Source organism: Grus americana, chromosome 10, assembly GCF_028858705.1.
Source record: "Grus americana isolate bGruAme1 chromosome 10, bGruAme1.mat, whole genome shotgun sequence".
NCBI lineage: Eukaryota > Metazoa > Chordata > Aves > Gruiformes > Gruidae > Grus > Grus americana.
This window is the reverse complement of record NC_072861.1, coordinates 23,775,793-23,793,276: the sequence shown is the minus strand read 5'-3', so window position 1 is coordinate 23,793,276 and position 17,484 is coordinate 23,775,793. Positions and strand designations below refer to the sequence as shown.

The following is a 17,484-nucleotide window of genomic DNA, read 5'->3' as shown; positions in this document are numbered from 1 at the left end:
GTTTTCTTTTGTCTTCTTAAAATTGGATTACCTTAGGGCTTCACTGAAGTCGAGGTCTTTTGAGACACCAGCGCAGTTGCAGCCGTTTCACGGGGGCAGCGATGGGGATGAGGAACTCGCCGTGTGTGGCAGGGCAGAGCCACCCCGAAGGCAGGACTCAGCCTCCAGCACCGAGCGCCTAGCAGGGATGTGCACAGCAACACGGCGCTGGGCTCTGAGCTGCCCTTTGGGTAGGTAAGAAAAGGGCGGCAGCGCTGTACCCGCTGTAGGAAGCCTTCCCGTGCTCTGCTGTCGGGCCACGTCTGGCGCCGTGTGGAGCTGCTCGGGCCAGTCCCGGCTGCGGTGCCGGCGCTGCAGCCCTGCTCCGAGCACACGTTACTGAGGTGTAGAACTGAGCTGCCCCTCGATAGACGCCTGCATCAGTGCTCCCGCGCAGGGGTCAGGAACTTTCTGTTAGGGAACCACTGAACCTGTTGTGGTGAGGAATCTGCGGTGATGTTCGCACCCAGATCTTGTGACCGTTCCCTGACTCAGCCCGGCGTTACCGTTCTTTCCCAGTGGCGTGATGAGGAGATACAGCATCAAATGTTATTTTAGAAAACAACAGCCCAAACTCCCCCCTTCTCCATCAAAAGCAGAACGCCCTGTTAGTGCTCAGGGACCATTTTTGTGTATTTACCATCGTGAGAGAGACTGTCAAGGACAGGAGGGGTTCTGTACTGTGTTCCGTTCCGTCTGATGTTCCCTGTAACCTGGTTACTGCTGTATATGATACAGAGCGACATTATCTGGCATTTCTAGACATAATCATTAGATAACTGATGTTGGGAAATAGGTGAATTTCACAATTAGTCTTGCTAGAGCTATTATGCATAATCAATTTCTTATTAAGTATAACTTGTTTCCGTGTATGCTCCCACATGAAGGCTCTTTAGGTAGTAAAAATCCAAACAAGGTTCACCCCAGCTCTGGCTGCCTCACTAAACCGTTACCCTTGAGCTGCCATTTACCTCACATCTGATGCAGACCCGCGTAAGCTCAAGCTGCCCACCCGCCCTGCCCTCGTCTGCGCAGGGTTTGAGCAAGGCTTCGTTAGTTAATGAGAGGGCACCACCTGTATGTCTGCAACAATGGAAAGGTGACCGTTCTCTGCACCTCCCTTTGCTAGGGAACACCCCTAAGGTGGCACCCACCTTCCTTACAGGCTCCTTTTGCTTTGGCAAGATGAGAAAAGTTCCTGGGTTTTGAACCAGCTGAAGATGGTAAAACGGCAGGACGCCAGCCCAGACGGACACTTGGTCTCACCAGTGCGCTCACTTCTTGGGTTTGTTCTATTCCTTGAGAAATCAATACAGTTTTATGGTGTATTCCATAATGATCCAAGGGAGAGGGAAATACGGAGCTATGAGGGAGACACATGAGTGTCTGTCTTGGAAGGAAATTCCATCTCTGGTTCGGTTTCTCCTTGGCAGGACGAGCAGCGCTGCTGCTGCACCCACAGCACTCAGCGATGTTTCGCAACAGGCAAACGCCACCAGCTCCCTTTCGCTGTTTGGGAAGTGCTGGGAGACTCGGAGAGCAAGGCCCACACGTGAACTGTAGGCTTGTTTTGCCTCTGTGTTTTGGGAAAATAGTTGGCTTAAGTATAGCCCATATAGAAACACAGTTTGATCTTGGTGGGTATCCTTTTAAGGAATCTAATTTAGGTCACTAAGCACTTTACCCTTCATTATTTAGTGATCCAATGTTTAAAGAATTTTATTTCTAAGGGGAATTGTTCCGTCAAACAAATTCCACTTTAGTAAAAAAAAAAAAAAAAAGTCCGTGTTCTTTTGGGAAACTGCCAATGGTTTTAGAGCAATGTTCCCTGCTTTTTGTTTGTAGGTGGCTTCGTTACAGCCGTTTCCTGAGCCATCTCCCCTCACACACACAGCTCCTGCTGCTTCCTCCACCCCACCAGCCAGTCCCGTGCCACCTTCTCGCTCCTGTTTCTCCTTCAGGCCTGCAGTTCTTCCTCTCTCCTCCTCCTCACACAGTGCCAGCAGACTCTCCTGGGCTGCGTTCGCACCGGGCCCTTCCTGCGCCGCAAAGCGCCGCGGCTCCAGTGGAGCTGCCTTCGGCCTCCCCCCGGGCACAGAGCTGCCTCCCTTCGCCAGCCGGGAACTTGGGGCGTTGGGCTCACGTGGGCAGCTAACCACTGCGCGGGCTAGGAAATAAACCTCCGGATGATCGCGCTGGAGCTACAAGGCGATGAATTCCTGGAGCTCCTTGTCCTCAGCTTCACGTGAGATCTGTTCTTTGTACAACATCCTGCGAAGCACCAGGTCCCGCTAGTTTAATCCTGTTTTTAATGCTGTAGCAATGCTGAACTGGGGTAACTACTTTGGCTGTCAGTGGGCTATTCCTAAAGCACATGTCCCCAAAGGCCAACAAAGTAGCCCAAAAATACAGGGCTTGCTTCATTTGTACATGCTGCTGAAGATTACAAACTCACAACTTAACAGTTCTGTTTCACGAGCCACTTTTTTTTTTTTTTTTAAAGTGTAGTTTGCCAGCTGAAATCTGCAGTTCTCATCCAATGCACATTTCACCTCTTTGGAGGAAGGTGGAGGCCTAAAGAGCGACAGGACTGGGATTGCCTTCAAGTGCGTAGAAGAGCATGTGCTGAACAAAATGCAGTGAGTGCATGCTTTGCTAACAGAGGTCCATCAAACACTAGCTCACTTTTTTGAAAATATTAATTTAAAATATTATTCACTGATCTGCCCATTCGCGTGACTACACCCAATATATTCAAAAGCCAGGTTCTACTCAGCACCACTAGCAGTGTTTATGAGGAAAAATAAGAATGACTAACCTATCTTGATTTTGTTTTTTAAAATGTAATTTTGAGATCCCTATGCCACTTCTGCTGAGCCAATACCCGTTTCCACGGAAACGGCAGCATACAAAACGTTGACATATTTCAGAGCGAGCGAGCTACTTAAACATCTGCTTCCCTGAAACCACCAGCTAGACTTCAAAATAAAACTGGCTCTCACATTTGGTGGAACTGCTTTACACAAAAAACCAAACAAAGCCTCTAGATGACGGCCCAGCCCTGGGCTTTTTAAACCATACATGCAGGCAGGTCGAGCAGCGCGCAGCTCACTGAAGTCTTGTTTTGAGGCTTGTTTTATAACGAACTTTTAACGGCCACAGCAATGCATGTAAGGAGTGGTCTGCAAAAAAGCAGCTCGTGGGACCAACCACCTTCTCCTCCGTTCTCATCCCCTTTTCCAAGAGGTTCACTTCACCTTACAAGTCTGCGTTGGTAAGAGCTCAGCCTTGCCAGAGAACTTGTGAGTGCAGTAAAGAGAGCACCTACCTCTCACCAAGGCCTAACTCCTAGCCACGCTGGCGTGAAAAAGCCCATATTTAAAATGGAATTCAGACTAGATTTACTTATCAGTGATCGCTTTAGCCAGCCAGGCACGTTGCCCTTCTAGGTGGCCTGTTAGCTGAATTTTAATATAGTTCTTTACATTGGTGTGTGTGTGGGGGGAAGATCAGCTGATAAAAGGGGTAGAGCATACTTTGACTGTACCAGAAAACTAAAATTATTTCATTTATTCCATTTTTTCAAGAATGATTTCCAATTAGTTCATTCTCTTCCCTGCACTTACTTTTTACATCCTTAAAGAATAACAGCTCCACGCTCGCATAACCCTGCAAACACACACCAAACTGGGTTACATGTATTTATTGGAAAATGGGCTTCCCACTGACTTGAGATTAAAGGGAAAGAAAAAGCACTATTCAAAAGCAACATGAAAAATCTATTTACTTTCTTATGTTTTTCCCCAATGTACCTCTGTAGGAACTTGGGAGCCACTGGCAGCCAACAGCCTCGTTCTCTCTTAGAGACATCATATATTTTGAAAAGTGAAAAACCTTTCATTTTTACAAAGCTGAAGAAAATAGTACATTTGGAGTAAAAATAACCTTTGGTGCTAACCCCTGGTTTCTCCCTCTGCCTCCAATTCCTCATCACGCCCCCCCAAATTCGCTTTTCCCCTGCTAGAGGACAGCATGGCTACAGAACACCAAACTCCTGGCAGCACAGTAATGGCTCCTGCTTCGCTGTGCTCATTCCACACAACCTTAGGGATAAAAATTAAAACAGCTTTTAAAAAGGTAAAGCTTGGAAATCGCATCTGGCAAAAGGTGCGGACATTGGTGCCTTAGGAAACCATTAAGCAGCACATGATACGACGTTTGGACCCAGTTTAAGTGTTAAGAGCCACAATTGCTGACATGAATTATTCTAGCAGAAAGGCCGTATACTTCTCGCTTTGTAAGCTATGCGTTCTTACCTTTCTTTCTGGCATGTTGTCTAGATCCGGAGCTCCATATGCAAGGGTAAGAGAGGGATTATTCCCGAGCATGCAGAATTTCATCTGCTAATAATCTTCACAGAAAACATAGGAAATTGGACAAGAGAGAAGAAATTCTCTTGGGTTGTGTCTAACAGACATTCTTTCAAATGTTAAATATACTCACGTTGGAGCTATGATTCAGTACACAGGAAGAGACTCACTTTTTCAGTATCTAAAAAAAATACTTTTAAAACATGAGGAACATCGTAACATGATCTATTTTCCTTTCGTATTTATACTTTTGTAAGTAACTGCCACGACATCTGAACCCCGCTCAGGGCCAGCAGTGACTGCACATAGAGTTTGAGTTACCCAAATCATTTTGCAATACATCGTAATATTGCAAAAGTTTTATTGGGGGGTAAGCCAAAGACTTTATTCTCCATTTCATTCCCTACACTTAATTTTTCAATCTACCAATCAAAATGATAGTGAAAGTTGTAATAAAACAGAAATCTCATTATCTGGAGAACAGAAGACAGACGCGTGGCAACTCTGCCAGCAGCGCTAAGCCAATTTCTGGTACAAAGGCTTTGATTCACACGACGCAACTTCAGGCACTTAGCAAGGATAATTTGTAAAGTGTCTAATCGTCCTGGGTTTCTTATTACAGTTTATGGAGAGGAACAGGCTCCTCCACGTGGAGATTCAACTCACTCTCCTGTTTTCCATTGAATACGTGAGTGAGGGGCTCCTGATTTAGCCATCTCGGGGCCTGAAGGGCGGAGGGAGGAATCTGGCGAAGCGAACGACTGAACCCACTCAGACCTTTAGTTTTGCTTTAGTAAGATCATTTTGTCAGACCCAGTTCATGATATCCTTAGTAAGGGCATCCAGCAAACGGACTTCCAGGCAACCAACCGTTACACACGGCACGTGGTGTAAAGGTGTGCTGACAGCTGGCCAAAGAGCAGACGCTGCCTGTCCTCATACTGCAGGGACAAGAGGCACACCCCAGATTGGGGCATCCAGTGGAACGATGGGGTAATTACAAATCTAAAACAGGCTGCGGCAGCAGGGTTGTCAGAAGAATTGCTTTGAATGTATTGTGAATTATCTGCATCCATTTAAACACGGTGACCTCTACCAATTTTTTAATTAAAGAATAACAACACTTTACAGCTTCACAGCACAGATATAAACTAATTAACATATAACAACTGTGTGAGGAAGTTTAGGAAAATACTGAATTCCTCAAACACCGAGAGCTCATACCATATCAAAGACCAAGAAAATTCTTGCAATTGTCCCATTTCCTAAAGATTTCAAATGCAAAATTACACAAGAACAACACCCCTATACACTTTGCATAAATAGCCAAACTTTAAAAACCCTAATTATAAAAGGCTATACTTTAAAAGCACTCGAGTCCATGAAAATGAATGCCGTGATGCCAAAAATATTTTGCCCAAGGTTAAACTGAGAAAATACATATTCCTAAGTCATTTTTGATCAGCGAGTGATTGCAGTACTTTGTTTTCATGCCCAGCCCTGAAGAGAAATCTGACTTGAAGAGACATTAGCATACACATGGGATATGAACTTTCAAAGCTGCTACTCCATTACAGACAGCTCAAATCAATTAGGTTGTTAAAAATCAGAGAATAAATCTTTGTTTCAGTTTAAAATATGAGTACTCCCTTATACCTCAGAGACATACACGAAATTTGAAGCTGGTAAAAATTTAGCTTGTTGAGGAGGTGAAAAAACCCCCCAACTAGAATTCACTTAATGTTCTCTCTGCCACTGTTATTTTCCTCCCTCCCCTCCTTCTCATTTCAATGTTCCTTTCCTCTCTCCCCCCCACAAAAGGATGGAGAGAAAGAGACAAAGTTTTCCTCTTAAGATGATTTGATTCAGTGTTCAAACCTAGTAAGTGTGAAATTAGAGGGGTGTTTATCCTGCTTAGTGGGAAAAACCTCAGCATAACCATGACTACATAAATTCCAAGTACCTCTGTAACAAGCAGAAGGAAAACAATTAACAGTAAGCTGAAGGCTTTGCTGCCAAGACTGAAGGATGATTTCAACAAGTATGAGAAATGCAGGCACCTACAACGAATTTTGTAGGTTTTCAGTAAACAGGCTTTGCCAAAGCTTTCTCAACGATACATGGATCCCACAAAAGCTAAGACTCACTGATGAATTTATTTTAAACATTAGGAAAGCCAAACTCACGGGCAGTATTCTCACCAAAAGGTAAAAAATGGCTCAATATGAAGCAAATTAAAAGTAACTGCATTTTTCAGAATTTTAATAGCAGCAAAGAGCATTCTGCTTAAAATACTTTGAAGACTAAAGTGACAGACAACATGAAAACAGATACTAAATAACGGTGTATGTATTTTATTAAATGTTATCATTTTACATTTTCATATGGAAAAATCAGAACCAGTGAAAAATCCAAAGCCTGCCGAACAAAAGGTCTCTTGTAAGCAAGTATTTTGCAATAGAACATTAAATGTTTTCAGTGAATCACAGTACGATTCTCCTGGAAAATACACAAGGCTGACTAGACTTCATACACGTTGTCATGCACTTCTGCTTCAGTTTAACACTAATACAGGCATTAGACCCTCTGCATAAACAATTTTTGAAAACTCAGTTATAAAACCCTACATATTCAATCTCCCCACCCCAATCCAATACAGGACCTGCCAGAGGCCAAACCAATACTAAAAGAGGAAGAGGAGCCAGATCTTCATCTGTCACTTTACAGTACATCACTCATCAGGCACTTCTCTGCACACATAATCATTTGCTGCTCACTTCAATCTCTCGTGGACTTGCCAGCACACACACACACGCGCACGTTGTGTGCACTGGTGCTGTGGAGAACTCACCTCCACTCCACAAGTTCACTCTTTCCCAAATACCTCACAGCAACTGAAGAGCTTACATACCCGCACATACCCCAACAAAGCACGAACAAAGTGATTTCTTCAACTTCCATATGCCACAAGAAAAGCCCAAATTTTATTTGAACTCGTGACATTTGATTACCCTAAAACTGTATTTCTCCAGTAGCAACAATAAAATTGTCAGTACAAGCAGTCCATTATTGAGCTTGCTCAAAACATGGTGTGCATTAGCAATATTGGTTGCATATCCTCAGAACAGTGAATCGACAAAACTGATTAACAGCTGTCAAAATGTTCTTGCATGTTCCCAAGGCAAAGAAATATATGTAATGGAGCGTGTAAAAGGTTTTCTCCTATATTAATATATTTAATACCATTCTTTTGTTTGCATATTGGAGAAGAGCTGCATCGAAAAATGCTATTTTACTTGAAGTGAGGTTTTTGAAGTCCTTAGTTCTTAGCAGAATCCACTTTGCTGTTCAGCACCAGCCTCTGAAGAAATTCCGTATGTGACAAATTTCTGGTTTATCTGTATTATGGAGAATTTCAGCATGCCATAAATCTAGCTGTCAACTGCAATCCTTATTCCAGAATATATACGGAACTTTAAGTAACCTGGGACACAAGTATGTTAACTTTAAGTTAACCCTTAAGTAACCTGGGACCTTTCTTTGAGGGGAAAAAACCAGAATATTTAATAGGATCAAAAATCTTGCTGCAAGCAACTAGAAAAGGTGAGATTGGGTGCTTTATATCACTGTGAAGAAACAGCACAGTGTTCCGCACTAGCTAGAGCTTTCTAGCTGACTCCAGGACTAGGGAGACCATATTTCTCTAGTATAGCAGTGGTTTACATAAAATAGGAAAACAAACAAACAAACAAACAATTGGGGCCATATGTACCTACTTATTAGAACGTAGTGGAATTTTCAAGCCAGCCAGAAACAGGGTAATGATACTTACACAAGAACTTCATGCCAATATAGAAACCATAATACTCTAATTCCTCAACCTATATCAAACTTTCTCCATGTAGCCACAACGGGAATGCTAGTATGGAGACTCTACAGTGTAACTTCCTAAACCCGGCCTTGGCCACTTGTGGATGTGTATTTCTATCCCCAGAGGATTGTTTCATGGCAATCTTCAATGATGCACTGTGCTAGATCAAACAGACGTAAAGTTTCATTTAAATTTGCTCTTGCCTTTGTTTCTGTAGGGGATACAGTACCATATGAATTCTGATTCCTGTCAGCTGAAGTGTCAGCAGCGAGAACAGCAAGTCTATAGCTGTTCCTGGACAGACAGATTGGATCACAGACGTCTAGGCATGAAGGAGCAAGCATAGCCTGGTAGCTGCTTCTCATTTCAGTCAAGTGCATGCTTCTGTTTACCTATTAAACAAAATTTATTCCCTTCAGATAAGCCAAAGAAACAACAAATACTGCAAATAGGTGATTTTCAAAATATAAACCCAAACAAGAATTGTTTTGTTTATACAACTATCTCCCAGTCATGTCACAGTTGTTTTCACTTTGGCAAAATAAACTGGATCGAACTGCTGTGCTCAGAGTTCCAAGTGGTATCTGCAAGAAGGATGCTGAAATACTAGAGAGAACTTAAAGACAGACGCACACCTCAAATTATCCAGGGAATTAAACCTTTTCCCCCTGGAAAAGCAAAGCCCACAAGGCATGATTTAGGATTTTAGCTTATGAAACAGAGTTCTGAGGGATGACCTGATCCCCACACGTGGGTCCTGACACATGAAAGAGGAACTCCAGCAGTGCATGACTTCTGAATCTTGCTGAGAAGCGTTAGATGCAATAGCTGGAAGTCAAACCCAAAACTGAAATGAAATACAACCTCCAAATGCAGATATTTGAAACAGCTTACCAGGAGAAACCAGTGGGCTCACCAATACTTAGTCTCTACAACAAATAGGGAAATCACTCTAAAGCACGTTGTTTTAAATGAGCATATAAACACAAAGCTAACAGATCAGCAAGACTCAGGGAAAAAAACAGTGGGGAGGAAATCATAAAATATGAAGAACGGCCTTTCAAATGAACACTCAGAGTATAACATTTCAAGAATGTGCAACATTCTGGCAACTATACCTTTTTTTTTTTCCCTTCATTTTCTCTGTAAAGTGAAGAAAACCTGCACCTAGAATATCTCGGTCTGACAGAGTCCCTGAAATCCACTGTCAAGGGAAAAACCCGCTGCTGCCAATACACGAGCCTCTTCTTTGAACCGAATACTCATTCAAAGCTTTTAATGCTTCATGTGTATGCAGGCAGACATGGCATTATTTAGTGTTTTTACATTTTACACACACGGAGAGCTAATCCTCTTTTCATGGTGTATATTATAATGCGGGAAACAGGTTACAGCAGGTGGACCTTTGAACTTTTGCCTTGACAGCAACGTCAATTAGCAACACAATTTTACGTATTCCCACCTGACATGCGGCAAAGCTTCCCAGCCTGCTGGTCCAATACCCGCTCCCTGACATGGCTCAGAACCAGGTAACTCGAGGACAGCACAAGACCACTGTGGGAGACATTTTAATATTCTGTAACACACAAAGTACAGTTCTCGTTCCCATAAAGATTAGTTTGAACCCTGAGTCATATGCTTTAACCTCTCTCCTACATGTTTTTCTGGCTTTCCTTATACAGGTGCTAGACCGTTTTGGTGTTCATACAAATATCTGCTTGCTTTGAATCTTGCTGAATGATTTCCTCTGGCAGCTAGTTTAATTCTAATTATGTGGTTTGAAAAAGTATTTCCACCTACCATTTTTCAAAACTCCCACTTTCTAAGTATCAGTGAATGTCCTTTTGGGCTGGTACTATGAGACATCGCAAAGTTATCTTGCCATACTAGTTCGACTTAATAGACTGACAAACAATCTTAATTAAGTTTTAACATGTCCAAGCTAACCTTTTTCACAGCTGATCATACAAAAAATATTCAAGTGCTATGGTTAATGTGTGTGTTTAGAAATACTTTAATGCTCTAAAGGAATAAGGCTATCTGTTCTGAATGAGGACTACGCTGTTTCCACTGCCTTTTTATGAATTCTTTTCTTAAGAAACTATGGTAAAATTAGCTTTATAATGTCTTCTGCTAAAGAATACTGGAGTCCTATGATAGAATTCTAAAACAAATCTTGGCTTCACAGCAGCAGATGTGGTTCTGTTTAACAAGCTAATAAATATTTTAAGTGACTAGAGAGCTGGGACTTTTATAATACGATCCAGGTTTAAAAGCTAAAAAGGGAGTCAACAGGTACTAGAAGAGGAGAACACACAATACTTGTGTGGGTTCCTGCCTACTGCTAAATTACAGAACGTGGATACAAGCTACTTTTGTAAAAACACTCCATTTTCAGCAATACCTTGAGAAGTTACCCTAATATAAAACATATTGACCTGCAAACTGAAGACTTCTGTTTAAAAAACTTGGTGGATAAAAGTGATCACCATCGGAAAGAAAAAGTAGATATACAAGTTCAGTAGAATGCAAATTACAAATCTAACCTCGCTACGTCCTCTTATACTTTACTGCGTGAGATAGTCAAGCTGCTTCATTAAGTCATTCAAATACTAAAGCATGCAGCATCCTCAACATTTCACATCGAGAGGCTGCCTAAAAAGAAAACAAAAAAAGAGAAAGTGGAAATAAAACTTCACACTGGACTCCACAGGCGCCTTACAACAGCAATGCAAACCACAAAACGAGCACTGCCCTACGCTTGGCAAACGCAGGTAAAGCTAGGCAAGCCGAGCAATCCAGACCACGGCATGCCGAGCGGGAAGGCAGGACGGTGCTTCCACCCGCGGGCGGGGAGCCAGCAGCCTCCTTGTAAAGGCCGGGCTGACGGCCGAAGGGACGCGTTAAGGCTGCCAGGAGGGAACCGAGCCCACCGACCCTCTGCCCCGGGGAGGGGGCGGCCGGGACCGGGGGCGGCCATCATCCCCCGCGGCAACGGGGCCGCGGCCCACCCGCCCCGAACCCTCCCCGGCGCTTCCCGCCGCACCGCTTCCTCCCCAGGGAGCGCAGGAAAACGCTTCTCCCTGCCGTAACCGAGCCGCTTCTCCGCCCCCCGCTCCGCCGGGAAACGCTCCCTCCCGTCTGCAGCGGCTTCCCCGAGCTGCGCCCAGCCCCAGCGGGCGAGGTCCTCCCCGGCACGCCCGCCTCCTCCGGCGGGAGAGAACCGAGCCGGACCGCGGGCAGCTTGCCCGGGCGCCCGCTCCCCCCCGCCCTGCGGCTCGCTGCTGGCCGGTCCTGGCGCTTCCCGGCCGGCAGGGGCCCGGGGCCGCCGCGACCCAGCGCTCCCAGAGCCGCGCACCTCTCGGTCAGGGCCGCCAACGGCGGGTTCGCCCCTCACGGCGGGGCGGGACCCCGGCCCCCCCTCACCTCACCTCAGGGCTCGGCGGGACTCCGCACCGCTCGCGCCCCCCTCCCCCCCTTCTCACAGCTCGCGCCCCCTCGCCTCGCCTCACCTCACCTCAGGGCGCGGCGGCCAGCGGTCGGCTCGGCCCGGCCCGGCCCAGCGCCAAGGGAGCGAGGCGGCCGCTGCCTCCTCCGCAAAAGTCACCCTCGGCCCCGGCGCCTCAGGCGCAGCCTCCCACCCCCGGCGGCGGCTCCCGGCCCGGGGAAGAGGCGGCCGGGCCTTCTCCCGCAACCCCACTGCGCCGCGGCGCGCCGCTCTCCGCCGGGGCCGCCGCCTCGGGGCGCCGCTCCCCGCGCCAGGCCCCGGCTTCCCTCCTTCCCGGCCTGCCCCGGCGCCGCCGTCCCCAGGCCCCCCTCCCCCGGCCGGGCTGCGCCTGCGCGGCGGCCCCTCTCCCCATCCGGGTCCCTCCGTGCGGTGTAGCAGGTCGGTAGGCGGGAAATGGCGACTGGCTGCTGAGCGGCTGCGGAGCGCGGAGCCCCGGCGGCGGTGTAAACACAGCGGCGCCCGCCCGGCCTGGCCCGGCCCGGCCGGCCGCCGGGGACCCGGACACCGGGGGCCCGCCTCCCCGGCACCCCGCACCCGCAGGTAACTGACGCGGCGGCTCAGCGAGCGCGGGGTCCCAGCCCGGGATCAGGTGGGAAGGCAAGGGGTGGCCGCTCCAGAGTGACCGGCGGGAGCCTCCCCTCAGGGCCTGCCCCGCGGCGGGCCCCTGCGCCCCGCGTCCCCGCCCGCCCGCCGGGCTCCGCGCCCCGCTGCGTGCGGAGACACCCCGTCCCTCCCCGCTCACCTCCCCTCGCCGGCCGCGGAGGCCAGCCAGCCCCGGCCGCGCCGGAGCGGGGGCGCAGCCCTCCCGGGCCAGCCCCCTGCCCCCGGCGGAGCGGGCGGCGCGGCTGTCACCCCCGCGCTGACACCCCCCGCCCTCCCCTCTAGGCCGAGGCCTGCGGTGACTCTCCTCCGCCCGCCGCCCCCCGTCCCGTCCCGCCCGCCTCATCCCGTCCCGCGCCCCGGGCGGCAGTGGGCGCCGCGGGGGCTGCGCTGTGCGCGCCGGGGGGCGGCAGCGGGCGGCGGGGGCGCGTCCCGGGCCGGGCCGGGCCGGCTCAGGGGGTGTAGCTCTGCGGGCTGCATCCCAGCCCCTGCTACACACGCCGGGCCATGCCCGGCGCTGGCTCCCGCGGGGCGAGCGCAGGACGCGCCTGTTGCTGGCTGTCGCCGGGGCGGCAGCGCTGGACGTGCCTGTCACCGGCTCCGGGGGGCAGCGGGGGCTGTCGCCCCGCTACCTCCCCGGCGGATACCGCAGGCTGCCCGGGCAGAGATCCCGGGCGGCGAAAGGCTGCTGCGAAGGATGTTAGCGCGGCTGGGCAGAGGGGAATCACACCAACTTTGCTGTCACTTGTGGCGGCAGGAGGTGGGGGAAGGCGGCCGTGGTGTACCGGCCAGTAACGTGCAGGACCACCGCCATCTCAACCCGCTATTGGCATCCCCTGTCAATACCGCGGACGCGGCACGAGATATTAGCTTGTTGCGTACCACATTGATTATCTGCTCGCTACTGTGTTACTAAAGAGTACTGTACAAGCCTGTTGCTCAATTTTATGGCACTTAGGCGCACACAAGAGGACAGGTCTTACTATTTCTTTGTGACTGTTTTGGTGAGCTCTAGCCTAGGTCTGCCTAAGATATTTCTTTCTCTGCGATGATAATTGTAGCACTTGTTCTGATCCCAAGCCTAATGTTTCTGGTAGGGGTTTTTCATAGTCTTCCGGTTGCTTGTGGTGCACTTTTAAAAGTAATTTTGAGATTCTAATTATTGACTTTGCCGTTCTTGATAAGTTTCCACTGTTACAATATGCTAGTCCATGAAGAGGATCTCTAACTATTACTCTGTTGCCTTGGGCGAGTCACAACCTCTTTTGCCATTTCTCCATCAGTAAAACAGGGATAATAATACCTCAGAGAGTTGTTACAAGAAGTAGTTAATGTTTGTAGAGGGCTTAAAAGACCTAAGTGTTATTAATTAAGCCCCATGACACATTAAGGTAAGAGTTAGCGAACCAGGTTTACACATGGATGAACTGAGGCAGGAAGAGATTATGATTTAGCTAGAGTAACATATTGGATCTGTGACAATAGCAGAAAACAAGTTGTAACTACTTCATGCTGTAGGCACAAGCGAACAGTTCTATATAACAGATATGATTCCAAGATTATTTGCCCCTCCCTCACCACCCCACCACCCCCCCCCCTTCCAGTTTCAAGCTTTTCTACTTTAGGTTTTGTCTGTGTGACTTCCAGTTGACTGGATAGCTCCAAGGACACTTGTGGCTTGCCCACTTAAAAGTGTTTCAGCAGTTTTCATAACAAGATATATGTTCTAGGATGCAAGCCAAATCCCGACTTAAATTCCATACAACATTCTCCAGTTTTCCCCTGAAAACATTGTGTGGAGCTTAGTTAAGACTTGATCCTGTTCCAGTCAGTGGAGTATGCACTAAAGCTGACATTCCTGTTTCATCTGAGAAAGTTCTTTCATTAAAGAAAAAATTCTCTTGTGAGTCTGTCCCAGACATTTAATGGCACAGTTAGATCATTTTTCTAAAGATGTAAACATTCCACATATGCTGGAGCTCTACATGCATTTTCATAACTTAAAGGTAGTTTTCCATCTTCAGACTTCCACCACAAGTGTTGATAACTTCCTTCCACTGTGTTGATTCCCCAACACACTGACGTGACACTATTGCAGGCTGAATAGCATTAAGCAGTTAAAGTCTACTGAATTCAAAAGGAAACTTAGTCTTCATCTTACAAAGTTTTTCCATACTGTATTGGCTTTTATTTTCTTTGATCACTTGTAATGCTGCTGAGGTTGACACCAACAGAAATAGTATTTGCAGAAGACTTTAAGAATCATGTTTTCTCTTCTGACAGTTTTCTGTGCAAATATTTATTCCCATGGAAGAAACTTTTTCATAGGTGTAAGTGGAGTAATAACTTGGAATACTTGTACATTTTTCTAAGAACCAATACTGAAAGTCAAACTGAACTATTTTGACAAGAGCTTTAAGAAAAGCTTGAGCAGGGGGGTTGGACAAGATGACCTCCAGAGTTCCCTTCCGACCTCAACCATTCTGTGAGTCTGTAAAGGCGGGATGTGTCAAGTAGGACTGGAATTTGGCAGAAATTCACATTTAATGTGCATTTCTAGACATATATATACTCTGACAGAAGCTTGAGACTTAATGCCCTTTTGAAGGAGTAACTGGAAGTTCCAGAACATCGTCATGATAATTTCAAGATCACAGCTGAAGCCAGGATAACTGTGTACCTCCGAAATTGCCTTTTCCAGTTTATGGGTTTGCAGCTTTTCCCTGTTCAAACCCTGTACAAGTTCTTCCCTGTCCATGTGGTTTCAGCCTGGTCTCCCTAGGGGAGCCAATTCCTATGTATCGTGGCTTTTGGACTTTGATAATGTCAGCACAGGACTTTTAAAGGCTGTTGTCCTATGTGTATCACACCCACCCCCCTGCCCATGACTGCATCCTTATTCCATATTTCTCAGGAGCATTCCTCTCAGACAAGTGCCTTTCTGATTCATTACTGTGAGTGGATCAGATATGATGGTTCTTACTCTTACTAGCCCAGAAAGTAAAGGACTAAGTCTGGATGAAATTCTTTCATTTGCTGGCAGCTTACGTTACCACTAAAGTGTTGGCCCCAATCTCTTGTACATTTTAAATGGCAGATTGTTTTTCATCTATTGTATATGAAAAGTTCATTTGATGTTTGTGCATCCCAGTTAAGTCTTCAAAAAATGCAAATATGCACCATAAGTGCATAGTTGATTAATCAAATTCATAATGGATTACGATTTTTAGGGGGCAGACTATTTAAATTGAATCATGCTGCTCTGATCCTGTAAGGGAACAGTAAGCTCTTTACAAGCTTGTTTAAAAAAAGTAGCTATCTCAGGCAGGGATTTTGACAGCATCAGGCCCTACAGAGTACTTTAAACATGGGTTAATTTGCTGAAGTGCAGTGTTAGTTGCGGCGCAGTGTGTCTCTTTTGATTGCTAGGAGGAGAAACTCATACACTGAGATACTTGAAAGCCAGTATAACATGTTGTTTACATGTTGAGTTGCCTAGATGGCCATTATTTAGTATTTTAGAAAAGTAATATTTTATATTCACAGGTGAAGACATTTTCAATAGCACTTGAAAAATTAAGTGTGAAATCATCCACATCTAAAGCAATCTGTTTCCGAGGTTGGATAGTAGCTTCCCAGTTGGCAGTCTTAACTTTTTCTAAATAGATTACTTCCCAATCAGATCAGTTTCAGTAATTACTTTGATTAACGTCCTCTTAACTACGGAAAATAAGAAGTTCTTTCATCACACCTTGTGATCCAAGGAAAACACTTGGCAGGACAGTCTGGTATAAGACAATAACGAGTTGAGTATCAGCCTGAAGTGTATTTTCACCTTTGCCAACACTGTCCAATGTGTGATTGACATATGTCCTTTGTTGCATCAGTTTCCCTATCTGATGGGTTAGTATTTAGGGTAACGCTGAGATCTGTGGACAAGCCACCAGGAAGGAAATGCGCGTCTGCTGGTGGACAGCATTAACTCAGCAGCGGCATTGATCTCAGCTGTATTGTGACATAGAAAATACAGCTCCCCATGGCGAAAGTTTTATGAGAGTCCAGCCCCATCAATCAGATTTCTATGCATTCAGCTAAAAATAACTCTAAACCCGACATTTAGGAGCCGCCTATCTGTTGCATTAGATCTGGTGAGGATGCTCTGTCCACCAAGTGATGTGGATGCCAGAGTTGCCTGTAAAAGAGCTGATGGAAATTGAAGTTATCCGTAACAGACCTAACTCCTGCCTGAATTAGGAATTTCTTTTTGCTGGGTGAGGGATCTAGTTGGAAGGCATAATATGCTTTCAGTTTTGAATTAATAATATTTATTGTAGCAGTGTAACTTTAAGTATAACATTATGATGAAAATAAATGTGACTAAAAGGACCTGTTAACTCCACAGCACCTGGAAAATCAGCTATGCATACTTACTTAAAGTAGCACAATGCTAAAAAATATATCTTACTATTCATTGCCAATATACCAAGTGTAAGTAGGAGAAAAAAAATCTAAGACTCTAAAACATTTGGATTAGAATTTACCTGTAAATAAATTATTTTAGATATATAAACACACACAGTGGCAACACAGCAGGAGTGTCATTACCAGCAGAGTAAGGCTAGGAAGGTGATACTGTAGGGCATGTTAGCATCCTTGAAGCATCATATGAAAGAAAAGGAACCTGTCCTTATTTAGGCTGTGTTTAGGAATAACTAATTTAAGTTAATAAATTTACAGGAACTGGGATCAAATCAGAGTAGTTGTTCTAAGCAATTTAGCTTTAGCTGCACTGATTCAGTCTAAATCATAACTCAGTTTACTTTAGGCCATTCTAAAACACGACTGCTTTGATTCACCCTATATTTTAGGAGGTGTTAATTAGAGGAACGGTAGGTAATTCAATCTAAGGATTAGACTATACCATAAGGACTTCACTGGCACAGCAATACCAGCCTAGTTAGCGGTAAAACCCCTACACAAAGGGGTTCCTTTTGCCAGCACAAGTTGCTTTTGCTCTTATAAGAGGCTTGTTATCCTAGCTATATTCAACTAGGGAAAAACAGTAGTTCCCCCTTCCTTTCACATTTCTAACAGGT

General features: G+C 46.1%; 1 protein-coding gene and 2 long non-coding RNA genes across 6 annotated transcripts in view; 2 read left to right on the top strand and 1 right to left on the bottom strand.

Moving 5' to 3' along the window:
- The window catches only part of LOC129210586 (uncharacterized), a 131,424-nt gene that overhangs the window by 55,291 nt on the left and 58,649 nt on the right, over positions 1–17,484 (top strand). The gene's annotated exons all lie outside the window — the stretch shown is intronic.
- Positions 17–12,638, bottom strand: LOC129210585 (uncharacterized). Of its 3 annotated transcripts, none has more exons than XR_008578583.1 (4): positions 12,531–12,638; positions 10,827–10,935; positions 9,743–9,834; positions 17–8,672 (listed from the first exon to the last, which is right to left on the bottom strand). It is a non-coding gene; the product is annotated as an uncharacterized LOC129210585 (long non-coding RNA). The 3 variants fall into 3 exon arrangements; XR_008578582.1 differs by lacking the exon at positions 12,531–12,638 and adding an exon at positions 11,793–12,067 and having other exon boundaries at positions 6,754–8,672; XR_008578581.1 differs by lacking the exon at positions 12,531–12,638 and adding an exon at positions 11,798–12,064 and having other exon boundaries at positions 6,755–8,672.
- Positions 12,158–17,484, top strand: part of CTDSPL2 (CTD small phosphatase like 2) — a 43,877-nt gene continuing 38,550 nt past the window's right edge. Inside the window, exon 1 of one of the 2 annotated variants that reach the window (XM_054836476.1) lies at positions 12,158–12,328. The gene's annotated coding sequence lies outside the window, so the exon portion shown is untranslated. The remainder of the gene's footprint in view (positions 12,329–17,484) is intronic. The other variant, XM_054836477.1, reaches the window with a different exon arrangement.